This window comes from Physeter macrocephalus, chromosome 8, assembly GCF_002837175.3.
Source record: "Physeter macrocephalus isolate SW-GA chromosome 8, ASM283717v5, whole genome shotgun sequence".
NCBI lineage: Eukaryota > Metazoa > Chordata > Mammalia > Artiodactyla > Physeteridae > Physeter > Physeter macrocephalus.
In genome coordinates, this window is record NC_041221.1 from 65,746,292 (window position 1) to 65,768,496 (window position 22,205).

General features: G+C 41.0%; 1 long non-coding RNA gene across 2 annotated transcripts in view; it reads right to left on the minus strand.

The window, feature by feature from the left end:
* Positions 1–22,205, minus strand: part of LOC129392329 (uncharacterized) — a 197,202-nt gene that overhangs the window by 13,534 nt on the left and 161,463 nt on the right. For both annotated transcript variants that reach the window (XR_008618061.1, XR_008618060.1), the window contains exon 4: positions 14,308–14,386. This is a non-coding gene — a long non-coding RNA (uncharacterized lncRNA). The remainder of the gene's footprint in view (positions 1–14,307; positions 14,387–22,205) is intronic.

Below are 22,205 nucleotides of genomic sequence, written 5' to 3' on the forward strand. Positions count from 1 at the left end.
TTTTCCTTGTTAATCTTTTCACACTTTCAGAACCAACCTCATCACACTGTGCTCATCAGCAACAGCAGTAGAAACCCAGCTTCCTAAAGCCCCCTTAGCTGAGCTCCTGGATATGGGGAGTTCTGCCTTCCAGGTCCTGAACTAAAGCAGCAGTTGGGTGATGCCCCCTCCTCAGAGGTGCAGTCCCCGCTCTGCAGCACCCCTCCTTCAAATTTCTAGGTTATGACAATTCTAACCTCTTCTCTTCTTGGAGTTATTATCTCTGAGATATATCAGTGTTCTGTCATTTTTTTTCAGTACTGCAACACCTACTGCCAATGTCTTATACTACATTTTCTCCTTTAAAATAGCTAGTCTGGCTCCCATCTTCCTGAGTCTTCTTTTTTTTTTTTTTTTTTTTTTTTGCCTGTATTAGGTCTTCGTTGCGGCGTGCGGGCTTTCTCTAGTTGCAGCGAGTGGGGGCTACTCTTCGTTGCAGTGTGCAGGCTTCTCATTGTGGTGGCTTCTCTTGCTGTGGAGCATGGGCTCTAGGCGCGAGGGCTTCAGTAATTGTGCCACACGGGCTCAACAGTTGTGGCTCGCGGGCCCTAGAGCGCAGGCTGTGTAGTTGCAGCACACGGGCTTAGTTGCTCTGCGGCATGGGATCTTCCTGAACCAGGGCTTGAACCCGTGTCCCCTGCACTGGCAGGCGGATTCTTAACTACTGCGCCACAAGGGAAGTCCCCTGAGTTCTAATTCTTGAGTCTAACAGGAGTCTTTGGTGGGGGAAAAAGTGGAGGAGGAAATAGGGATTGTTTGTGGTCAAGTAACTTTAAGAAACACTGAGTTAAGCAAAGTTTAAGAGGTTTTTCTGCAACAGGACTTACCAGAGTCTGTGCATATGTTACTGTGCATTGCAAATTTATAAGTGACATTTCCCAAACTTAACTGAGCATGGAACCCATTTGTTGTGACATATATTGTGAGATTAATGCTCTATGGAGCAAACACTCAGAAATGCTGGACTCAAATAATAGGTTCTGGAACTCCCAGGAAAACTCCTCTATTATCAATAGCCAAACACATGGTACCCTGTATTATCCTGCCCAATAGAAGGTACTTCATTTAAAACAGAATAAAAAACCTGGGAGAACCACTATAATACATTCATTTTAGGCCAGGTCCCCACAGACACAGCAAAATGGAGTACAGAGGCAATTCTTTTAAAAAGAAAATACCACCATTTTGGTGAATATTCCAGATACTTGGATAGCTAGAAAACTGATCATAAAGTACATTCTCATAACAGTTTCAGCTTAAAGAATGACCTTTAACTCTCTTTATACTGATGTATTCTTGCTAATTTATTATTAGTGAAAATTCTATCCAGGCCTCTGATCCAGCTAGCTGTAGCATTTACTTCTCCAATCTCCTGCAACTGTGTATTCCACCAACTGAGAATAAACGATTTCCTTTTTATAAATCAAATATACAACAGTGTACATATTTAACATCAAAGGGAATTTGAGGCACCAAGGATCACCATATAAAAGCCCTCTGTGGACTGCCCTGGTAGCACAGTGGTTAAGAATCTGCCTGCCAATGCAGGGGACACAGGTTTGAGCCCTCGTCCGGGAAGAGCCCACATGCTGCGGAGCAAGTAAGTCCATGAGAAACAACTACCGAGCCTGCACTCTAGAGCCCGCGAAGAACTACTACTTCACAACTACTGAAGTCCGCGTGGCTAGAGCCCAAGCTCCACAACAAAAGAAGCCACAGCAATGAGAAGTCCCCACTCGTCGCAACTAGAGAAAGCCCGCGCGCAGCAACCAAGACCCAACGCAGCCAAAAATAAATAAATAAATAAATAAATAAATAATTTTTTTTTTTTAAAGCCCTTTGTGGTCCAGTCTGAAGCCAAAATTATGTAGAAACTGTCCAGTGAATCCAGTGAATACAGATGTTGGAACAAGGAAATGCTTGCTGTCTTTTGTTATACCTGCATCCCTATCGTCACTCTCCCCTTTTCTGACATTTCTTCAAGCCTTCCCACCTTCCAGACCCAGCTCAGTGGCATTCCCACGATGAAAACTCTCTCTGATCCCTCTAGTCCATTAAGCACTCCATTTGCTAAACTCTGATGTTATTTATTGTTTGCACCCCTAATTTGGATATGTCATAAATGTATTTACTTTGTGTCTATTTATCTACAAACATAAATATTGTGTCTCTAAGTGAACTACGAATTCTTTGATAGCAAGAACCATGGTGTATGGCTACAATAACCACATCTGAATGTGGGCTGAAAAAGAATTGGTTTCTGACTTTGGAATCTATTCATATGAAAAGTATTGTACACTTAATGAACAGAATTCACAGATAAAGAAATTACATGGAATCCAGATTTCCAGGACAGCAGTGTGTTATGATGTCAGCATGAACACCAGCTTGATTTAGAAGAGCTCACTGCCTTGCTTGTAACAGGTGCTCCAATAGACAGCAGTTGTTGATGATAATGATTATGGTGGAATTAGAATATTTGGAATTCCACTTGGGATCTCAAATGGAACAGGCTAAAGCTGTGCTCATTTTAACAAACATTTATTGCTTGTTGTTAAGTTCCAATTATAGAAAGGATAGGTCGAGTAGTGATGTGGAAAGAACACTGATTTAGAACCAGTTAGAACCTGGTTGTTTAAACCCCACTTATTCATTGTGTGGGCTTGGGCAAGTACCTGGCTTTCCTCAGCATACATTTCCCCATTTAGAAGAGAAAGATAATGACCACTTCAAGTAGCTACTGTGATGACCACATAAAATAAATTTTGGTACATTACTATTTGGCACATAGTAGGTGCTTATTGAAACTTAGTCCCCCTAAAACTGAATTTCCTTGCTGAGTTTATGATTAATCTCTCTATCTAAACCCTTCCTATCCCTTTCCCGTCCCACCACTGCTCCCCTTAGGACTGAGGAGTATCAAAGAAAAGGGGGATTGGGCTTCCCTGGTGGCGCAGTGGTTGAGAATCTGCCTGCCAATGCAGGGGCCACGGGTTCGAGCCCTGGTCTGGGAAGATCCCACATGCCACGGAGCAACTGGGCCCGTGAGCCACAATTACTGAGCCTGTGTGTCTGGAGCCTGTGCTCCGCAACAAGAGAGGCAGCGATAGCGAGAGGCCCGCGCACCGCGATGAAGAGTGGCCCCTGCTTGCCACAACTAGAGAAAGCCCTCGCACAGAAACGAAGACCCAACACAGCCATAAATAAATAAATAAATAAATTTAAAAGAAAAGGGGGGTTGAAACCAAGCAGGACCCTATGGGGCCGTCCTAGGTACAAAATCCCCTCTGTGTCCCCCGTTTCTTGTCTGTAGGGAAAAAAAAGGCTTCACTCTCCTTGGCCTTCCCTGAGTTCCAAAGAGCAGACTCAAGCAGTTAATGATTAGGACAATAGAGTCACAGGGCTCCTATTTCCTCCTGAAGGAATACAGATAACAACCTGATGCGTATCTTTGAGCTGTTCTGTAAAAATAAGACCCCCACCCAGGTGGAGAGCGTTGACTACAAGCTGAGCACAAGCATGTGAACCCCAGGCTGGTTGGAACCAGAAGGTTGAAATTCCAGAAACATCACTCTGTTACCTCATCACCCACCAATCAGAAGAGGTCCACGAGCTGATCAAGCAGCATATGACCCTCTCCCCTAGCACTGTCTTTAAAAACCCTTGCCTAAAAATCCATCACGGAGTTCAGGTCTTTTGAGCATGAGCCGCCCATTCTCCTTGCTTGGCACCCTGCAAATAAACCCCTTACTTTGCTGCAAACACCCACTGTCAGAGTTTGGCTTTCTATGTACAGGCACACAGCCCTTGCTCGGTAACATTAATAACTAGCAGCAGTATTTCCTGCTATAATATTATTTTTAGAGAAAGCCTGTACCCAGGTGGGCAGAGTTCACAATCACCCACTCAGGGTGAAGGCATTCACCCTTCTGTTCCAGTGTCTAAAATCCAAAACAGAACTCAATCCTATGAATTTAAGGATTACTGCCTATTATAATGCTCAACACATGAATCTAGTATCAGTATTTACCACTTAATGTGAATTTATCAGCCCTACTAGCTAATGGATGCATTGATTCACTATTGCAGCAATCATGTCCTGAGGCATTACTATGTCCCAGACACTCTACATACTGGACCATGTGATTACAGAGATGAGTAAACACTCACAAGCTATGCCCTCGGTGGGTTTGAAGTCTTGCTGTACATTTGCTTGAGAGAAAGCAGAGAGAATGCAGAGGGGAATGAAGGGCCAAGCAGGGCGGCTGAAACTGAAAGGATAAGGATTATATCAATGAGAGTGTTATCTACTCAACCTTGTTGCCTAGAACTGCAACTGCTGATTGACTCATCAGGTGAGGAAACAAGGTACGGTATATAAAAGATTTCGATAATTATGAGGTATTTGTTTAGCAAATCAATATCTAGCTTTATTATCCAGAATAGTGGATAGAGTTGAATTCCTCCAAAGGCTGTGCAGCCTCTGCCTGGTGCATGGGGAACAGTGAGAAAAGTAGGACTCTGGGGACAGTGCAGACAGAAGTTTTGGCCTCCTAATGGCTCCTATCTGTATAAGCACAGCAAAAATTAGGGGTATATCCTCCTTGATATGGCTGAAATTTTCTTGTGAACAATAAAAAGGACTTTCTAAATGAATTAATATTTTTTAAAAATGAAAGGCAAACAGTAGACCTGTTATAAGAATGAACTGCTTTAGAGTAGTACTGTTTGCATGCAGACAACAATTAGAATAACTGAGCAGGCTCAGATGGACATATATTCGGCCCCTAACCATTAGACTTCCATTTCTTTATACTTAAAAACCAACACAAGTGGATGTCTTTCAAAACGGCTGTAATTCAACTTTTCACTAGTTCATACTAACCTCAACTCCCAACTCATACAAATTAGTAAGGCCTAACTGCAGTTTCTCAAAGCCTTTGGGGGCTGATTTAAGGACACCTACATCTTTTTCTCCTGAATTATCTGGATTCATCCCCAAGTCCACCATATAACAGCAGTTCCACCCTCCAACTTCAGTTTGGCTACACCTACATATTGAGAAATCTGGGACCACTTCTCCTGACCAAAGCCATTTCCTCTTTCCACCCAGAAGATAATCAAGTTATGGCCTCAAATTAGATTTAATCGCCTGACATATTTTATAATTTATGAGAGTGTTGCATGTGATGTGAGATGATCAAGTTATATGGTCTATGTCTGCGTTTGCCATTTATTGACTCAGAGTTTGGCTATTTAGCTTCTAAAAATGGATTTAATATGGCCAGATTAGCTGGCCCTTCTTACGAAGGCCACCCTGACTTGCTACTCAGTAGTTACAGAGTCCCTCCTAATCCTTTAAATATCCCCTCAATATTAAGGCTGATTCGAAGCTGCATGTGCATTTCATCAGATTAATAACAGCAACAATTCCTTGTATTTGTACAATGCTTAATATTTTTCAAAGCACTGTTGTTAAATGTCATACCCTCCCAAACCGGGTTCAGTGATAGGAAACTGAGAAGAATCTCATTTTCCTCATTAAAATAAAGTAAAAAAATGTTAATACCAGAGAAAATGGAGCTGCCAGTCCCTCGGTTCCACATTCATTAGCAGAGTCCTGCTAAAAATTGCTGAGATTCACGTCCCGCCAAGCAGTCCTGGACTCAGTCTTGCTACCTCTCCTCGGTTTCTCTAGAGAGCCCCCTGCTCTTCTCTTCAGCTCTCCTCCGTTGATATATGAAGTGACCTGTGTGGGGCGGGCGATGAGAAGGAACCCCCTGCCAGCTATCATCAGTGTCACTAGCCACAGCCCTCTCCACTGCCGTCTGACCAAAATCCTCCTTCAGGCTTTTCCTATGCTCACTGCAATCAGTCCGGAGATGTTAGGCCCTCGAAGTTGGCACAGACACAGTCATGATTCCTCACCTGCTAAGTGGCTCTGGGACTTTCCACAGTCCTTGAGATCTAACAAAGCACATCCCCTGCAATCACAGCTTTGTGGAGGTCCCCGTCACCAGCAAAAAAAGTCGGAGCAGGCTTGACAGGCAGGAGCAGAGCCCACAGCGATGCCGGGAAGCCTGGCAGAAGGTGCAGGAAGCAGGTCAGCTCCTGAAAGTCTCCAGCAACATTCTTCCAGTTTTCACATTTCTTCCATTCTGGATGTGACACTGTGTGTGTGTGTGTGACCTCAGCCTGGCTCCAGAAACTGCAAGTGGAGCGTGCCTCTGTGTGCTTTTGTTTCTTTCACCTTTCTATGCCTAATGCAAATTTCTTTAAGCTATGATACTTCTTCAAATATCTAAGCACTGTTTTAGGACAGTGCTATCTCCATGAGATACCTTTATAGAATAGCTTTAGCCCTGTGGTGTCTTGCTCTCTTCCCTCAAGAGCACCACTGGTGCAGCTAGAAAATTCCTAGGCACCTCAACAATTGTCATTGTCCACTCTTTTCATATTTCTGGCAGGAGATGTAGTGGTCATCAGTACCAGTAGCAAAATACTTATAGTTCTCTGGCTTTCAGGGGCCTATGGGATATACTTCCCTGCTCTTTGCTGAAGTCAGGCTTAGCATGGGACTTGCTTGGTCCAATAAAGTGAGAGCAGAAGTGACACTTCCAGAAGAAGCTCTTACAGCCAGAATATGACTTGCCACATTACTGCCCCATGACTGCAGTGATAGTGGGGACACATTTCGATACAAAACCTCCATCAGCCTGAGCCTGGGTGACTGTAATGAGCAGAGACCCTCTGCCAACTGACACTGGACACCCGGCATGATTAGGAAATAAATATATATTGTGTTGTTTGTTATTACAGCCTAAACTGACCTAATCTGACTAGTACACGAGTAGAGGGATCTGGAAACCAGCCGCTGGAAGCTCAGACAAACGGTTCAGCAAGGCAGGAAGCCGCCTAGACTCTGTCAAAGAGAGAGTCAGTTTGACCCTCAGCAGCCCAATCTGACCAAACAAAGCAGTGGACAGTCACTGCTGCCACTACTGCCACATGCTGAAATGATATGTAAAATGTAATGGCTTGTTGTCAAGATAATTCTACTTCCTGAAAGTCTCTCATTTTGGAGAGGACACACATTACACATTTTCTTCACTACATTTTCAGAAACAAAGGAAGAGAAAAAGGGATCCTGCCAAACAGCATTTATATTTAGCATGCACCATATGCACATGTGCGGTACAGAGCACAAAGACATGTGGCAGTCCCACCAGATTGAAATCAGCAGGATAGCGAGCCGGAGATATAAGTGCGAGACTCTCAGTAGTATAAATGTAGGCATTTCTGAGAACAGAATGGTTCTTTGTGTCTTGACTTCACAAGATTCTTCAGTAGCCACTTCAGAATATTCTAAGGGAGCATAATCTTTAGATGCAAGGCCATGAGCAAAAGGAGGGCTTAGTGGGCAAATGGCCTTTGAAGTGGAGTGTAGTTACTTAGGGCCCTGCAGGTTTCTTGCTAATCCACTTCACTACATCCTCCACTGTGGAGAGGTCCTAAATGGGAAGTTTTCTCCCCAGAGTCACTGAAGTAGAAAATATCTGGAGGGGAAGATGTTGTCTACCAGCGTCAAAACACATTTAAAACAACTGAGCACTTCATGATTATGAAGGAAGCAAGAGAATGAAGTGCTCAGGGCCTGAAAAGGGAACTGAATCTAGGAAGCTGCCAATAAGGTAGAAAAGCAAACATGAGCATACACAACTGGAAGCAGGACAGGCTAATAACAACCCTGCCAGACTCAAACCGGCAGGTGAGTTTTAGACGAAAAGGCTATTTCCCCTCCCAGGATCCACGAGGAGGGGTTTTTTCCTAAACACACATCAGGCTGTCCATGGCTCTTTATTCACACCACCTAGTTGGGGTCCGGGGGGCAGTACTTCATGGGGTGACCCATTTGGAAGGAAAGCCAGGCATGCTTCATTCAGCAATGCCATTCCTCCTCTTAGTCTGCCCCAACCCAGGGTTCCAGTGACTGCATGGAGAAATCTACCTATCAGCCTTGTCTAATAGACATAAAGTTGAAACTGTGGGTAATCAGTCAAATCTATTCCATCTGCCTTCACTAATCAAGGTTGTTTTAATTATTGCTACAAAAGACTTGCCCGTCCTCCAAGTTGCTCATAGCCTAAACAATATGTTTGCCCGAGTTGTTTTCCAGGAACTTGGAGTTAGCTGTGTCTAGTTCCAGCTGAGCTGGTTAAGACTGGATAGGATCACCAACCCTCCAACTGAGCATGCACAAATGCCTGCTAGGTGACCTTTTGATGTCAGAGAGCCAAAAACTCCACCCTAGATCCCGCTAAGCACCTCAATTTTTGAATTTGCAAAGGCCTATAAGCTTAGTTGCACCTGCAGCTGAACAATTACCTAATTACCGCACCTTTTTCCAATCACCTTTCCCCATGCTTCAAACCACCCTACTCCTTTGTTTTCCCATAAGTACCCCAAGTTCCCCCTTACCCCATAAATACCCCCAGCCCTTTGCTCTTGGGGAAGTATATCTGAAAACTGTTTTTCCATCTCCTCACCTGGCTGATCTGTGAATAAACCTTCTCTTTGCTACAGACCTCAGTGTCTTGTGAGTAAACAAACCCTCTTTGCTGTAAACCACAGCATCTTGTGAGTAAACCCTCTCTTTGCTGTAAATCTCAGCATCTCATCATTTTGACTTGCTGGAGGTTGAGCAAAATGAAACTGGTCAAAATAAAGTCACTCTCCCCTGATTTCTATCAGTAACAGTGGTAATATTTTGGCTCTTGATCTAACTCTCCTACTTCTTTATTCCTCAGGAGATAGGAGAAAGGGAGCAGGGCACAACCTTTAAAAGAATGATAATCTGTTGTGGATACTACAAAAACTGGTTAGGACCGATTAAACCTAAGATAGCAGAAGATTTCACTTCCACTAGGCCTTGAGCCTCATTATACTCTCATTGTAATACATTAGCATCTAAACGACACACCCACAGGCACCCTGACAGTTCTGAGGCCGACCATAAAAGGCCAAAAAGTGGGCAGTGGTCCAATTCCTGGAAATCCCTGCCCCATCCCCAAAATGGTTGGAATAATCCTCCCACTCATTAGCCTATGGAATTACCCAGCCCATAAAAACTAACCACCCCATATCTGGGCACACTCTCACTTTAAGACAGACCAAGTTCTGTCTGTGGAATGTGAATCTCTCTAAATAAACCTGCTTTCCAACTTAGTTCTTGGGGCAGAGCCCTGTTGCCTGCCAGCTTATATCCTTCACAAGCGTCATATATCAATAAATCTACTTCTTTGCCTATCACTTTGCCTCTTGCTGAATTCCTTCTGTGCTGAGACATCAAGAACCTGAGCTTCATTAAGTCCTGAAACCAGGTGTGCAATTTCAGCTGGGAGATTGAGGGGTTCAAGTCTCCTAAGACACAGATTGTGGGTTCAAGTCCCAATCTGAGACACACCTGGGTTCAAGTCCCAATCTGACATGTGCAGTTTCACTCAGATTATTCAGAATCATTGGCAAGCAACAGGCATTAAACTAAGTGGATTTATCCACCACTATCAACACACACCCACTTGGAATAACTAAGATGGATTATTTCTTTCCAGGGCCTGGTTTTGATAATGGTGTGTGTTTTGTGGCCAGAAGTCAATTAGGCAGAGGTTACATTCTATAGAAAACATGGTGTGTTCTGTAGCAAAATTATCTACTTTTAACCTTTGAATGATGTAAATTTTTCAATATTACAGGCATACCTATACACATCTCCTGATTCATAGAGTTGCTAAGGAGACTCCATTGAAAAAAAGACTTGACCCAGTCCATCATTGCAGATCAGACTCATATAAATGTGTTCGGGCTATTCCAGTGAAGACCAGGAGAAAGGAACTGTCCTGAGAGAATTTACCATGGGGGAAGAAGGAAAGTTAGACTCAGCAATAGCTCCTGATTGCCAACCGTGAGCGGCACTTCCAAGAAAGCACAATGGCTGATACAGGAGCTCACCCAGACACAGCTCACCTGGAGGCGTGGATGCACACTGTCAGAAAGAGGCTGTAAGTTTACAGAACTATTATATTAATCCCTAAAATTTGGGGGATTCAGGAAGCCTTGATGTGGGATTTCCTACAACTGAGCATAGTACATAGGGAATATTTTTCTTCCCAATTTGCAAATAAAGCAGTAAGAACCATCAGCCTTGAGACATAGCAAGTGAAATCCATTTCCACAGACATGGAGATTTCCAGCTCCAATGGTGTCCAACTGGCAGCAATGGTAACATCCAAGTAATGGGGCAGAGGTGTATCTAGCCCCAGAGAAGCACCCTGTGGAACTGTAGCTCCTAACGCTATGGAGTTGCAGCTCCCCTAGACTGTGCCATGCAACAGCCAGAGCTCCTCACTGGAATATGAGAGCATCCCTGGGGAGTCCCAGTAGTACCTGGAGAGGACAGTACTTCCTGCACTCGTTCCTTTTATTACCTGAAACCGTTCCAATGGCACAACCTCCAATAGACAAGAACTATGGATTAGATCTATGGATGATCCATTTGATGGGTAAAAACAAACCCTGAATCAGTTTAATTCAATTCAAAATACTTCAGTATGCATATGTACGTATTTTGTTATTTATTCCTATGCATGAAATTTCTGGGTCAGTGGGTATGTGGTATGTGCAATTTTATTAAATACTGCTCAGTAGATTTCCAAGAGTGTGTGCCACTTTACACTCCCACAAGCAGTGTATAAAAGTTCCAGTTGCTCTACAGCCTCAACAATACTTCGACTGTCAGTGGTTCTTTTATCTGCTTATTAGTTTGTTTTGCTTTGTTTTAGCATTTCTGATGAATGTGTAGTAGTTTTATGTTTTTCATTTGTAATTATGTTAAACACTTTAAAAATTTGTGATATTAAGCACCTTTTCATGTCTCACTGGCCATTTAGGTATCTCTTTTATGAAGTGCCTATTCAAGTCCTTTCTCATTTTCCTATTGGATTACCTGTCTTTTCCTCATTTATTTGTAAGAGCTCTTTTTATATTCTAGAAACAAGTCATTTGTTGTATATATGTATTGCAGTCATCTTCTTGTATTCTTTGGTTTGCTTTTTCATGTTTTCAAGATGCCTTTTGACGAACATAAGTTCTTAATGAACTTATTTTAATGTTTTAATAAAACATTAATCAAATCCAATTTACCCATGTTTTTCTTTGATTAATGCGTTTTATTCTAAGAAATCTTTGCCTACCCCTAAGACCATGTTCTCCTATGTGTTCTATATAAAAGCCTAATTGTTAAGCTTTCAAATCTGTGATTCCCCTCAAATTTCTGTGCACTGTATGAGGAAGAAGTCAATTTTCATATTTTCCCCTCATAAACATCCACTTCCTCAACATCCCTTATTGCTAAGACATTCTTTTCTTCCCCTGAATTGCAGTGATACCTTTGTTTTAAATCAGGTGACTGTATATATGTGGTATATTTCTGAGCTCTATATTCTCTTCTTTTGGTCTATGTGTCCATCCTCATGCCATTACCACATTTAATTACTGTTTCATAATATGTCTTGAAATCTAGTAGTACATGTCCTCCAACTTTCTGTTGTGTCAAGTTATGTCTTTGCTACTCTGGACTCTTTGGATTTTCATATAAACTTTAGAATCACTTTGTCAAGTTCTTCAAACCAAACATCCCAGGATTCTGATAGGGCTTGTACTGGATCTGTAGGTCAATATAGTGAGAGCCGATATCTTAACAATATTGATTCTTCAAACCCACAAAGATGGCATATCTCTGAATTTATATAGGTCTTATTTAGTTTATCTCAGTATATTTAGTAGTTTTTATGTGTGTAGAAATCTTATATCCTTTATTTGACTCATTTCTAGCATTTACTATTTTTATTTTATTATAAATTATATAATCTTTAATTAAAATTAATTGTTGCCAGCATAAATATATACTACATATATATATAACTTGTATATATTGATCTTAGTAAATACACTTATTAATTGTAAGTTTATCTATTTTTATGTTTACAAATTATGTAGTTTGAAAATGATAGGTTTTTTTTTTTCCTCTCATCAGTTTACCTTTAAATCTTTTTCCAGGCATTTGTATTGACTAGAATCTCTAGTAAAATGTCTAAAAGAAGTGATACTATATATTCTTATCTCATTTATGATCTCAGAGAAACTTTTGATATTTCACCATTATGTTTACTATAGATTTTTAAATAACTTATTATCAGATTGAAAAAATGCATAGGTACACCAAAACACACACAGGCATTCATAGCAGCAGTATTCATAGAGCCAAAAACAAGAAACAAAGTAAGCATCCATCAACAGTAGAACAGATAGATAAGTGTGGTACAGCCATGTAACAGAATACTATATAGCAATATAAAAGAATAACCTACTACTACTATATACTGAACAACATAGTGATTCTCACAGACACAGTGTTCAGTGAATGGACATATGTATTTATAATTCTTCATATTTGGACAGATTTTCTTTCCTACATTGCAGCCATCTGAATTTTCTTGCCAATATGTTGATTAGAAGAACGTCAGACATCAACGTAACCATTATTGTTATAAAATACTTCTTTATTGCCTTATAACTCAATCTCAGTCATGTAGCATCATCACTGTATATATCATCAGCTACATTAATAGTTCTGTGGTAAACACACCCTAAAGTCATCCCCCCCACCACCATGAGTCATTCCCTTACATAATCCCCTGTAGGCAGAACCTATGTCTTCTCACCAATAGAATATAGCAAAGGTGATGGGATAGCCACTCCCTTCAGTAGATTACATTATAAAAGACTCAATCTGCCTCTGAGAGATTCCCCTACAGGACTTGAAGAAGTAAGCTGCCACGCTGTGAGAGGGCCACATGGTAAGAAACTGCAGGTGGCCTCTGGGAGCTCAGAGTGGCCCCAGATGGCAATCAGCAAGAAAACCCGGCCTCAGTTCTACAATCACAAGGAACCAAAAACTGCCAACTATCACTAAGCTGCCAACAATCATTTAAGACCCTGAGTTCTAGAAAAGAACTCAGCCCTAGCCAATACCATAATTACAACTTTGTGAGACCCTGAGCAAAGAAACCAGCAAAGCTGTACCTGGATTCCTGACCCACAGAAACTGTAAGATGATAAACGTATGTGGTTTTAAAGCACTACATTTGTGGTAACTGGTCACAGCAATAGGTAACTAATGAGTTCAGCTGTTAAGTTAAATAAGACTGAGTTGAAAGAGATAGAAACCCAGCTTGAGATAGCCTGAGCAATCCCCCCACGAAAAAAGAGGGAAGTGGGAGACTTACTGGGAACATCAAGTCACAGGAAATACAGATTGTGCTGGACTTTAAAAACAACTGGACTGGGGGGAGGCGGGGTTTGAACACCATCTAAATCAGGTCTCTACTTCTTATCTCTGCTTTTCTCTGGAGCCTTTATTCTTCCCTCTTAAGGCTTTAGCCATATAACAAAAAACATGGTCACTAATAGCTCCAAAAGTCTTACATCTTACAGCTTCAGTCACCAGTGAGAGACTGACTCAGCTCCGAGTCCTAAATCCCCAAATCCTGGGTAATCAGTTCAATCTGATACTTGGCAAGCAATCCCATAGATGATCCTGGTAGTAAACCTTCTTTTCCAGATGTAGGATATGGATGTTGGATGTTTACCAAACAAGCATCACACTTCTCTGAGACAGTGCAGCCAGATCCTTCTTACGCTTAAATGTCATTCTGGCATCCAAATCCTACTGGGCACAAGGCACAGTTACAGCATAGGCAACCCAGAGCAGGAAACTGGTTGATTTATTAATATCTATTTTCCAAGTTCATAGTGAACACTGAGTAAAATCTCAGTAAATACTTCCAGGTAGTAAGTACTCTTAGTAAACAGCAGATATAAACATACAGATTTACCTTAATGCACTTGAGGAGTAACTAACCTATCCCCGCTTCACCTGATAATTTCCAACCTTCTATTTCACTGGCTGTGCAGACTTGACTCAAGAAGCCAGGTTAAAAAAATAATGCCTATTCCTAAGTGGATGGTGAGCCACCTGATAAAGTGTAATTTTGTGTAGGACAAAGGAGACCTTCAAAAACTTTAATTCTGATGTTAATAAAAGCAGGAAGAATACAATTTGTGTTAAACTTGTTTCGATTGGAATGCTGGGTTCTTAGGTCTTTCTGAATTCTTTTCAGCTTCTCCCAAGTCTTATAGTATTTCACTCACCTTTTGCTCTGGTCTTCTTTTAGCTACTCCTTTCTCTTTTTACTTCTGTCTCTCTTCAACTTTTGGTTGAGATGGTTACCTAAAGAGAAACAGAATTTCTTCTAAAGAAAGCAAAAATCTATCTTGCAGTTGTGAACACTATTTTACACTATTTTTGTATAATTACTTTCATTTCCTATAGTGGAGCAGCTAAGAAAAATTGCTCTAATTGTGTAATTTCTGCAACTACTCTGGGACAAAAATCTTGGTAATTGGATTTTTTTAAACTAACAAGTTGTCACAATTGGATAGTTCTTAAACTATTTGTGCTTATGCTTCAGAAATTTTCAGTGGATGTACAGTGTATTTTAAATGTTTTGCATCAGCTTGTGGTCTCAAATTTGATTTATTTAACTTTGAATTTTAAAATAGATAGACAACTCTGATTATACATTGTCTTCTCTAAATGGACCTTTGCTAAGTTTTGTAGTGTGTTCGTTCCCCACTCCACACTCTGCTGTTGCCATGGGAGCCGAAATCCTGGCATGTGCAGCTCCACCCGCAAGTGGCTGTGTCTCCCAGAGTGCTTTGCTGTTACTATGGAAATGCCTGCCTATTAATCTTGCTGTCCTTTTACTACCAAAGCACCTTTTACTGTCTCAAGCAATCAAGTGATGTTACCTACAACAGGGAAAGTAGGGAGAAGACTGCTTCCCATCCTACAACTGCAGTGCTGATTTTAATCAAGATTTAATCAAGGAGCAGAAGGAACTACAGCTACTCTAATAGCTCTTTAAAAATATACAAAGCTGGATCCTTCTTGATGCATAGGCTCATGCCCTTGTTAATGCCCTTGCTTGAGACCTCTGAAAAAAGCATACTATATTTTTAAAGCTACTTTTGTATTTAATATACATTAAGCACCGTGGAATCAGGAGGACAAGTGATCACTCATTCTTATAAATAAGTATGTAATGCTTTACTACAAATTTTCTGAACAATGTGTTTTGGGGAATAGTCATGAAAACTACCTCACACTGATTTGGACAAAAACCTTATCATCCTATAGAACTTGAGAGAAGTAAACATAAGTCAAGAGAATTAGCTAATGATAATGAGTTAAAGATACTTTCATAAACTCCGCCTCCATTGCTTTCAGGTTAAGCATCTATGAAATCTTGAATTTGACCGTATGGTCATTTGTTCAAAGTGAAAATAGGACTTTGTAATTGTGGAAGGATTTTCCAGGTCATCAGGAAAAGAAAAATATTTGAAAACAAATCTTGGCCACCCTGGATCTGAGATACTAACTGTGGAAAGATTAGACTGGCTCTGACAAATGATATGTGCCCAACAGCTGTTTTTAGAACTAGGTAAAATTAAGTTGTATAAACGTACAGGGGGATCTAGTTGATGCAGGCAGCACAAAGAGAGGCTGCTTTTGCACTGAAAATAATCAAATGGTATTGAAGTTGGGTAAAGGAAGAGAGGGAAGAACAATGGTGGGAGAATCACAAAAGACCAGATACTTCTTTTGAAAACACCCACAGGAGCAGGAGTGGTTGTGACTCGGGGCAATCTAAATGAGGCTGCTTGTTACTTCAGCACTCTGCTCTGATGCAAAGGAAGAGTAAATGAATGAATGAATGAACGAATGAACATGGCACAAAATTTGAGGAGGTTTGTTCAAGTGTCTGATAGGAAAGAGTATGTTCATAGCCTACCACTAATAAAACAGTAAGGAAAATTTTGCCCTAAAAAGTAGATCTTGTTAATTGATTAGAATAAGAAAAAAAGACCACATTGGTGGGATTTTTGTCAAAACTGTCAGAGAGGGCTTCCCTGGTGGCGCAATGGTTGCGCGTCCGCCTGCCGATGCAGGGGAGCCGGGTTCGCGCCCCGGTCTGGGAGGATCGAGGGAGGCCCGCATACCACAAAAAAAAAAAAAAAAAAAAAAAAAATGTCAGAGAAAACAAAGTAACAATTTCGGCATTTGAATGTCACCCTAAGCTTCCAGTGACCTGATTGGTTCAGTCTGAGTGCTGTTATCTCCTCAGCAGTAATTTTTTCCATCCTCTTCTGTATTAGGTTCCTAGGGCTATCATAACAAAGTAACAGGTGACTTAAAACAACAGAAATTTATTGTCTCACAATTCTGGAGGCTAGAAGTCCAAAATCAGAATATCGGCAGGGTCATGCTCCCTCTGAAATGTGGAAGAAAATCATTCCATGACTCTTCCAGCTTCTGGTATTTGCCAGCAATCCTTGGCATTCTTTCCTTGGAGATCATCATTCCAATCTCTTGTCTCCATCATCATGTGGTCATCTTCATATCATCTTCCCTCTGTGCATCTCTATTCCAAATTTCCCTCTACTTACAAGGACATAGTCATATTGGATTAGGGGCCCACCTTACTCCAGTACAACGTCATCTGAACTAACTACATCTTCAATGATGTAACCCTATTTACAAATAATATTACATCCTGAGGTACAAGTTGTTAGGACTTCAACATATCTCTCTGAGGACACAATTCAACCCAAAACACCTTCTCTCAGATATAGGATCAAGAAAGGTATACAGGAAAATTAGTGAATAATTATAAAAGTCAGTTATTGGAAATCTTCATCAGTTTAGGCCATCTGAACTCCTTCAGTTTGTTGGAGTACAAGTTAATGGGGTCATGCTTATTGAAGTTCAATTTACTTTTATACCCAGGAGGATACACATGAGATAAAGATGATGATGGTGATGATGATGGCAGCTGACACTGAATGCCTATGATGAGGCAGGTAGTATTCTAAATACTTCACATGTATCAATTTATTTAGTCCTTATGACCACCTCATGAAAAAGGTTCCCATTACCATAGGCATTTTATAGATGAGGAATCTGGGGCACAAAGAGGTTAATTTATTTGGTTTGAAGCAAGGCAGCCAGCAGAAATGCCACTGCAGCATCTCTGTCAGCCTAGCCTCACCTTCTACTCTGAAGGCCTCAGTGTGATCACACTGAAGCATGGAGCTTCTGGACTTAGAGAATTTTCACACACCAGTCCCCCAAAAATAAATGCAGGAAGGAACTACCTAGCTGGTCTTGTATATCTTTATATCAGCCCCCATTTCTCTTCCCATATGAAAGGAATGTGTATATGCCTGCCCATATGCGGGTCTCTGGGAGGCAATAGAGCCAGCATAGAATGAGTCCTCTTAACACTAAGTTTTTCAATATTTTTAGATATAGAAATATGAATTCCTTGCTGAATACAAAAAAAAAATGAATTCTGGATCACCAGTCTAAGAACAACATGCCCCCCAAAAGTGTATATTATGATTTTTATTTGCCTAGATCTGGGAAAGCCAGGGTGACTTATAGCAATTAAGACATCAATAGAAGCAGATCTCATTCTCTTGGGATTTCTTGGATGAATTAGAGGCACACACTGATTGGACTCGTTTGTCCATCCATACATTTAATTAGTTCCACCAGAGAATAAAACAAATTCTTTGTTGTATGCTTATCAAATCTTCAATGTCCTAGGGTGACTTTATATAAAAGCAGCATCCTCAAAAATACAAAAATTCCATGAGTGGACTTGTCTCATCACTGGAGCTTCAGTGTTAATGGAGTGGAGCTCCATAAAATTTAGAAGCTTAAACCGTGGGCATTCAATAGTTATGAAACAATAATTAAGCTAATCAATTAAGCACAAAGCTTAAATTAGATGCAATCTCACACCTTAGGTAGAATTTTAGCTGTTAGTGCCACTCTCCATGTCTTGAGACATTTCACTCTGGAGAGATCAAAAATGAAACCTTCTCTATGTGTGTTTGCCTTCCCTGCCCATCATCTGAGGACTTTCAGAATTCGATTTACCTCCATGGGAGCCCAAATAGCATTGCCTTTGATGACAGGACACAGTCTGCAGCAAAGGATATATGTCAACAGGAAGGGTACCTAACCTCAGAGTCCACTTGTCCTACCATAAGTATATTCATCCAGAAGCAGGAAGGGTACCTGACCTCAGAATCCACTTGTCCTACCATAAGTGTATTCATCCAGAAGTAGTAGTAGTAGATGGCCTATTAAAGATTCAGATAAGACAGCAATTCAGACATGAAACCCTCCAGGTTGTGGAGTTCCCTCAGATGTACTGAGCTGATATATGGTTCTGCACCCCAATAGCTAAAATATATTGGTCTAGGGATGAAGGGATGGAAGTAAAATTGGCCCTTTTCACCACCACTCCTGATAACTCACTTCATATTTGTGCTTCCCATTCCTACAACTTAGGTTCTGCTGGATAGAGGTCCTGGTTCCCAGCGGGGTTACCCTTTCACCAGGAAACATGGAAAGAGTTCCACTGAGCCTGCAGCCACAACTGCTGCATGGTCACTCTGGGCTCTTCATGCCTATGGACCAGCAATCAAAGGAAGGAGTTACTGTACTGATGGGAGAAATCCTTCTTAATGATCATGAGGTGCTGGGGTTGCTGTTATGTAATGGAGGCAGGGAGGCATATGCCTGGAACTCAGGAGATTCACTGAGGTGTCTCTTGGTGTCTTATTCTTGATGGTAATGGTGAATGGGAAATTATAGTGATCACAGCCTAACAAGGGCATGGTAACAGAGGGACAGATTCTCAGAGATAAAGGTCTGAGTTATTCTATCAGGCAAGCAATCTAAAGCAGCAAAAGTGATGGCCAGGGTAGAGGAGATCTAGAAATGGTGGTGGAGGAGGGAGATGATAAATATCAATTACAACCGAGAACCAGCTACAGTTCCAGGTACTGTACTTGTTCTGCTAAACTTTCTTATAGTTTTAATGAGATTGTGGCTGAACATGACCTTTAAGAGGTCATGCCACATAGTGGCAGAATGGGCTTGTTGTGTGGCCAAGCAGATCTGAGAGGGGAATACAGCAGTCAGTATGTCTGAGATTTCTTTCAAGTGACGCCTTGAAGAGCTAGTGATCCACAAAACCTACTTTTGGGAGTGCAGTTTTTTGCTTATATTTTAGATGATTTTGTTTTGTTGATTTAAGGGGTAAGCTGGGATGAAGTGAGAGAGCAGCACTGACATATACACACTACCAAATGTAAAATAGATAGCTAGTGGGAAGCAGCCGCACAGCACAGGGAGATCAGCTCGGTGCTGTGTCACCACCTAGAGGGGTAGGATAGGGAGGGTGGGAGGGAGACGCAAGAGGGAGGAGATATGGGGATATATGTATACGTATAGCTGATTCACTTTGTTATACAGCGGAAACTAACACGCCATTGTAAAGCAATTATACTCCAATAAAGATGTTAAAAAATAAATTTTTTAAAAAAGTGTATCTCCAATGATCCAACTATCTCTTTATTATACTACTGATAGACACTTATTTCCATTTGAATCCCCCCCACCCTACCCCACCCCCCCAAAAAAAGGAAGAAAGAAAAGAATTTTGAAAGTAGCAAATATTCACTACCAAAATTGTTGTCCCACTCTGGGTACTCTAAATGCTTCAGTATATCTAGAAACCACACTGCTTGGAGAATACTGGTGTCCACATTTAGAAAACAAACTTTCTCTGGCCTCGTAGAGTATTATCATTTAGAACCTAGTGTTTTCTTAGGATGTGTTACTACATTTATACTCATTACAGGGATTACTCTAAAGTGGTGGGGTCACTTAGCTGAAAAGCCAACCTTACCGTAGTGAATTCTAACATTTGTAGAGATCAGCATGACCTTAAAGGATTGCAGTGATATCTGTCTTTCATTTAAGACTTCTGTGTCTCAGAATAATTTAGCTTGTAAATACGAGCTTGCTTGATAAGGGTAGACCGAAAAGATATGTGCATTTGTTAAAGTGCAGAGCCAAAGACACACTTCTGAAAAGGGGGAAAAAGAACATCTACATGTCCCTCTCCCCATCTCTCATGTCCCTCTCCCCATCTCTCTCTCTCTCTCTCTCTCTCTCTCTCTCTCTCTCTCTCTCTCTAGTTCCTAGTCTTCATAGTTCTCTGACTCAGAGCTTAGTGGTTTTGGTAACTGTGAGTTCTTTTCAGAACATTACTTCTTCATTTGGCTTTTCTGGCATCAAACTGGATGACATGTATCCATAAATATATTAATCTGTGTCATTTTTTTTTAGTTTTGCTTTCCTCCTGGATATTAACTCCCTATTTTTTTTCCAACTCCTTGATCATAATGAATTCCAGAGCAATGCAATATATTACATCTTCCACACAACTTAGAATTCACTATTTCACATTTGTCATTTGAAGATTCTTTCACTGCAAAATGACTCAACAGTGTGTCTGGAAAGAAACAAATGATGGATTTCTTCTCAAAACACAAAGAGAAAAGTATTGAAAACACTGCATCCAAGACAGTGTCAGAAAAGTAACATTAATTAAATCTCCACATACAAATAATATTTGGTTCATCTTAATTTTCTCTAAATGCAGTAATATTCTTTTTTTTTTCTTTTTTTCTTTTTTTTGGCCATGCCTCGCGGCTTGCAGGATCTCAGTTCCCCAACCAGGAAATGAACCCGGACCATAGCAGTGAAAGCCCGGAATCCCAACCACTAGGCCAGCAGGGAACTCCCTCAGTAATATTCTTAAAACCACTGTTCTGTTGACCCATTACTTGGTCCAATTTCATTTCACCAAGCCAATAATAGTAATGATGATAACAGTAATAACTGGAGCTTATTAAGTGTTCGCTGTGCATCAAGCATGTGCCCCGAGTGCTTTGCACGCATACCTACATTCCACCACCTCCCCGCATCTCTACACCTCCACCTTAGTCCAAGCCACCACTGTCTATAGCTTGGACATCTACAGTAGACTCCTAATGAGTTTTCTTTCTTAGCTCTTTACAATTCATTCTCCACACAGCAGCTGTAGTGATCTTTTATACAGTATTTTAGAGCATATCAGTCCCTTACTTAAAACGCTTCCAAAAGTCTCCCACTGTACTTAGGAGCTCCATTCCAAGCTCCTTACCATGACTTTCAAAGCCACAGAGCTTGACCTCTGGGATCCCGTCAGCCACACAGACATTCTTCAGATATCATCAAGCTCATGCCTGCCTCAGGGCTGTGGCACTAGCTACTTCCTCTGCCTTGATCTTCACATCCTCAATGTCATCCCCTCAGAGAGGCATTCCATGATGACACAGCCTAAACTAGCCATCCAGTCACTCTCTATCTTTTGCATCATTCTACGTGAATTTTTTTACATAGAGCTCATTACTATCTGATATTATCCTGTTTTCCTATTTGTTCATCATCTGACTCCTTCCCCTGGAATATTTGTACCGTATCCGTTCTGTGCAGCCCTAGAAGACTACCTGGTACATAGTAAGTTCTCCATGAATATGTGCTGAGTGAATAAGTGAATGGATGAACAACCTTATGAGCTAAGAACATTATATTTAAGAGGAGAGGAATATTCCACTATACATGAAGAAACCAAGCTTTAGAAAGGCTAGGTAAGTTGTTGAAGCACAAAGCTTCCATGTGGTAAAACCAGAAACTTGGCGCAGGACAGGTAAGCAAGCCATTGACCTCTACTGTAAAATTAAGAAATCTGACTTACAGTCAGCAGACCTCTCTTTGGCAAAGATATACCAGGCATAGAGATAGCACTGATCCATGAAGAAAAATAAAATATTCCAATAGTGGCATATTCAGTGCTTTTTACCTGGTGACAATATCAAAAGTGATCCCCCTGAGACCATTTCAAGAAAGGGTTTGGAGCAATGATTCTTACCCTTTTGAAGGGTTACAGACAATTTTGAGAATCTGATTAAAATTAAGAACTTTTACTCTAGGGGAAAAAAGGACTTTTTATACACAATTTCAGAAGCTCTTAAACCCAAGTGTAGTTCTGATATGGAAAGAAGAGTTTTGGGGTTTTTCT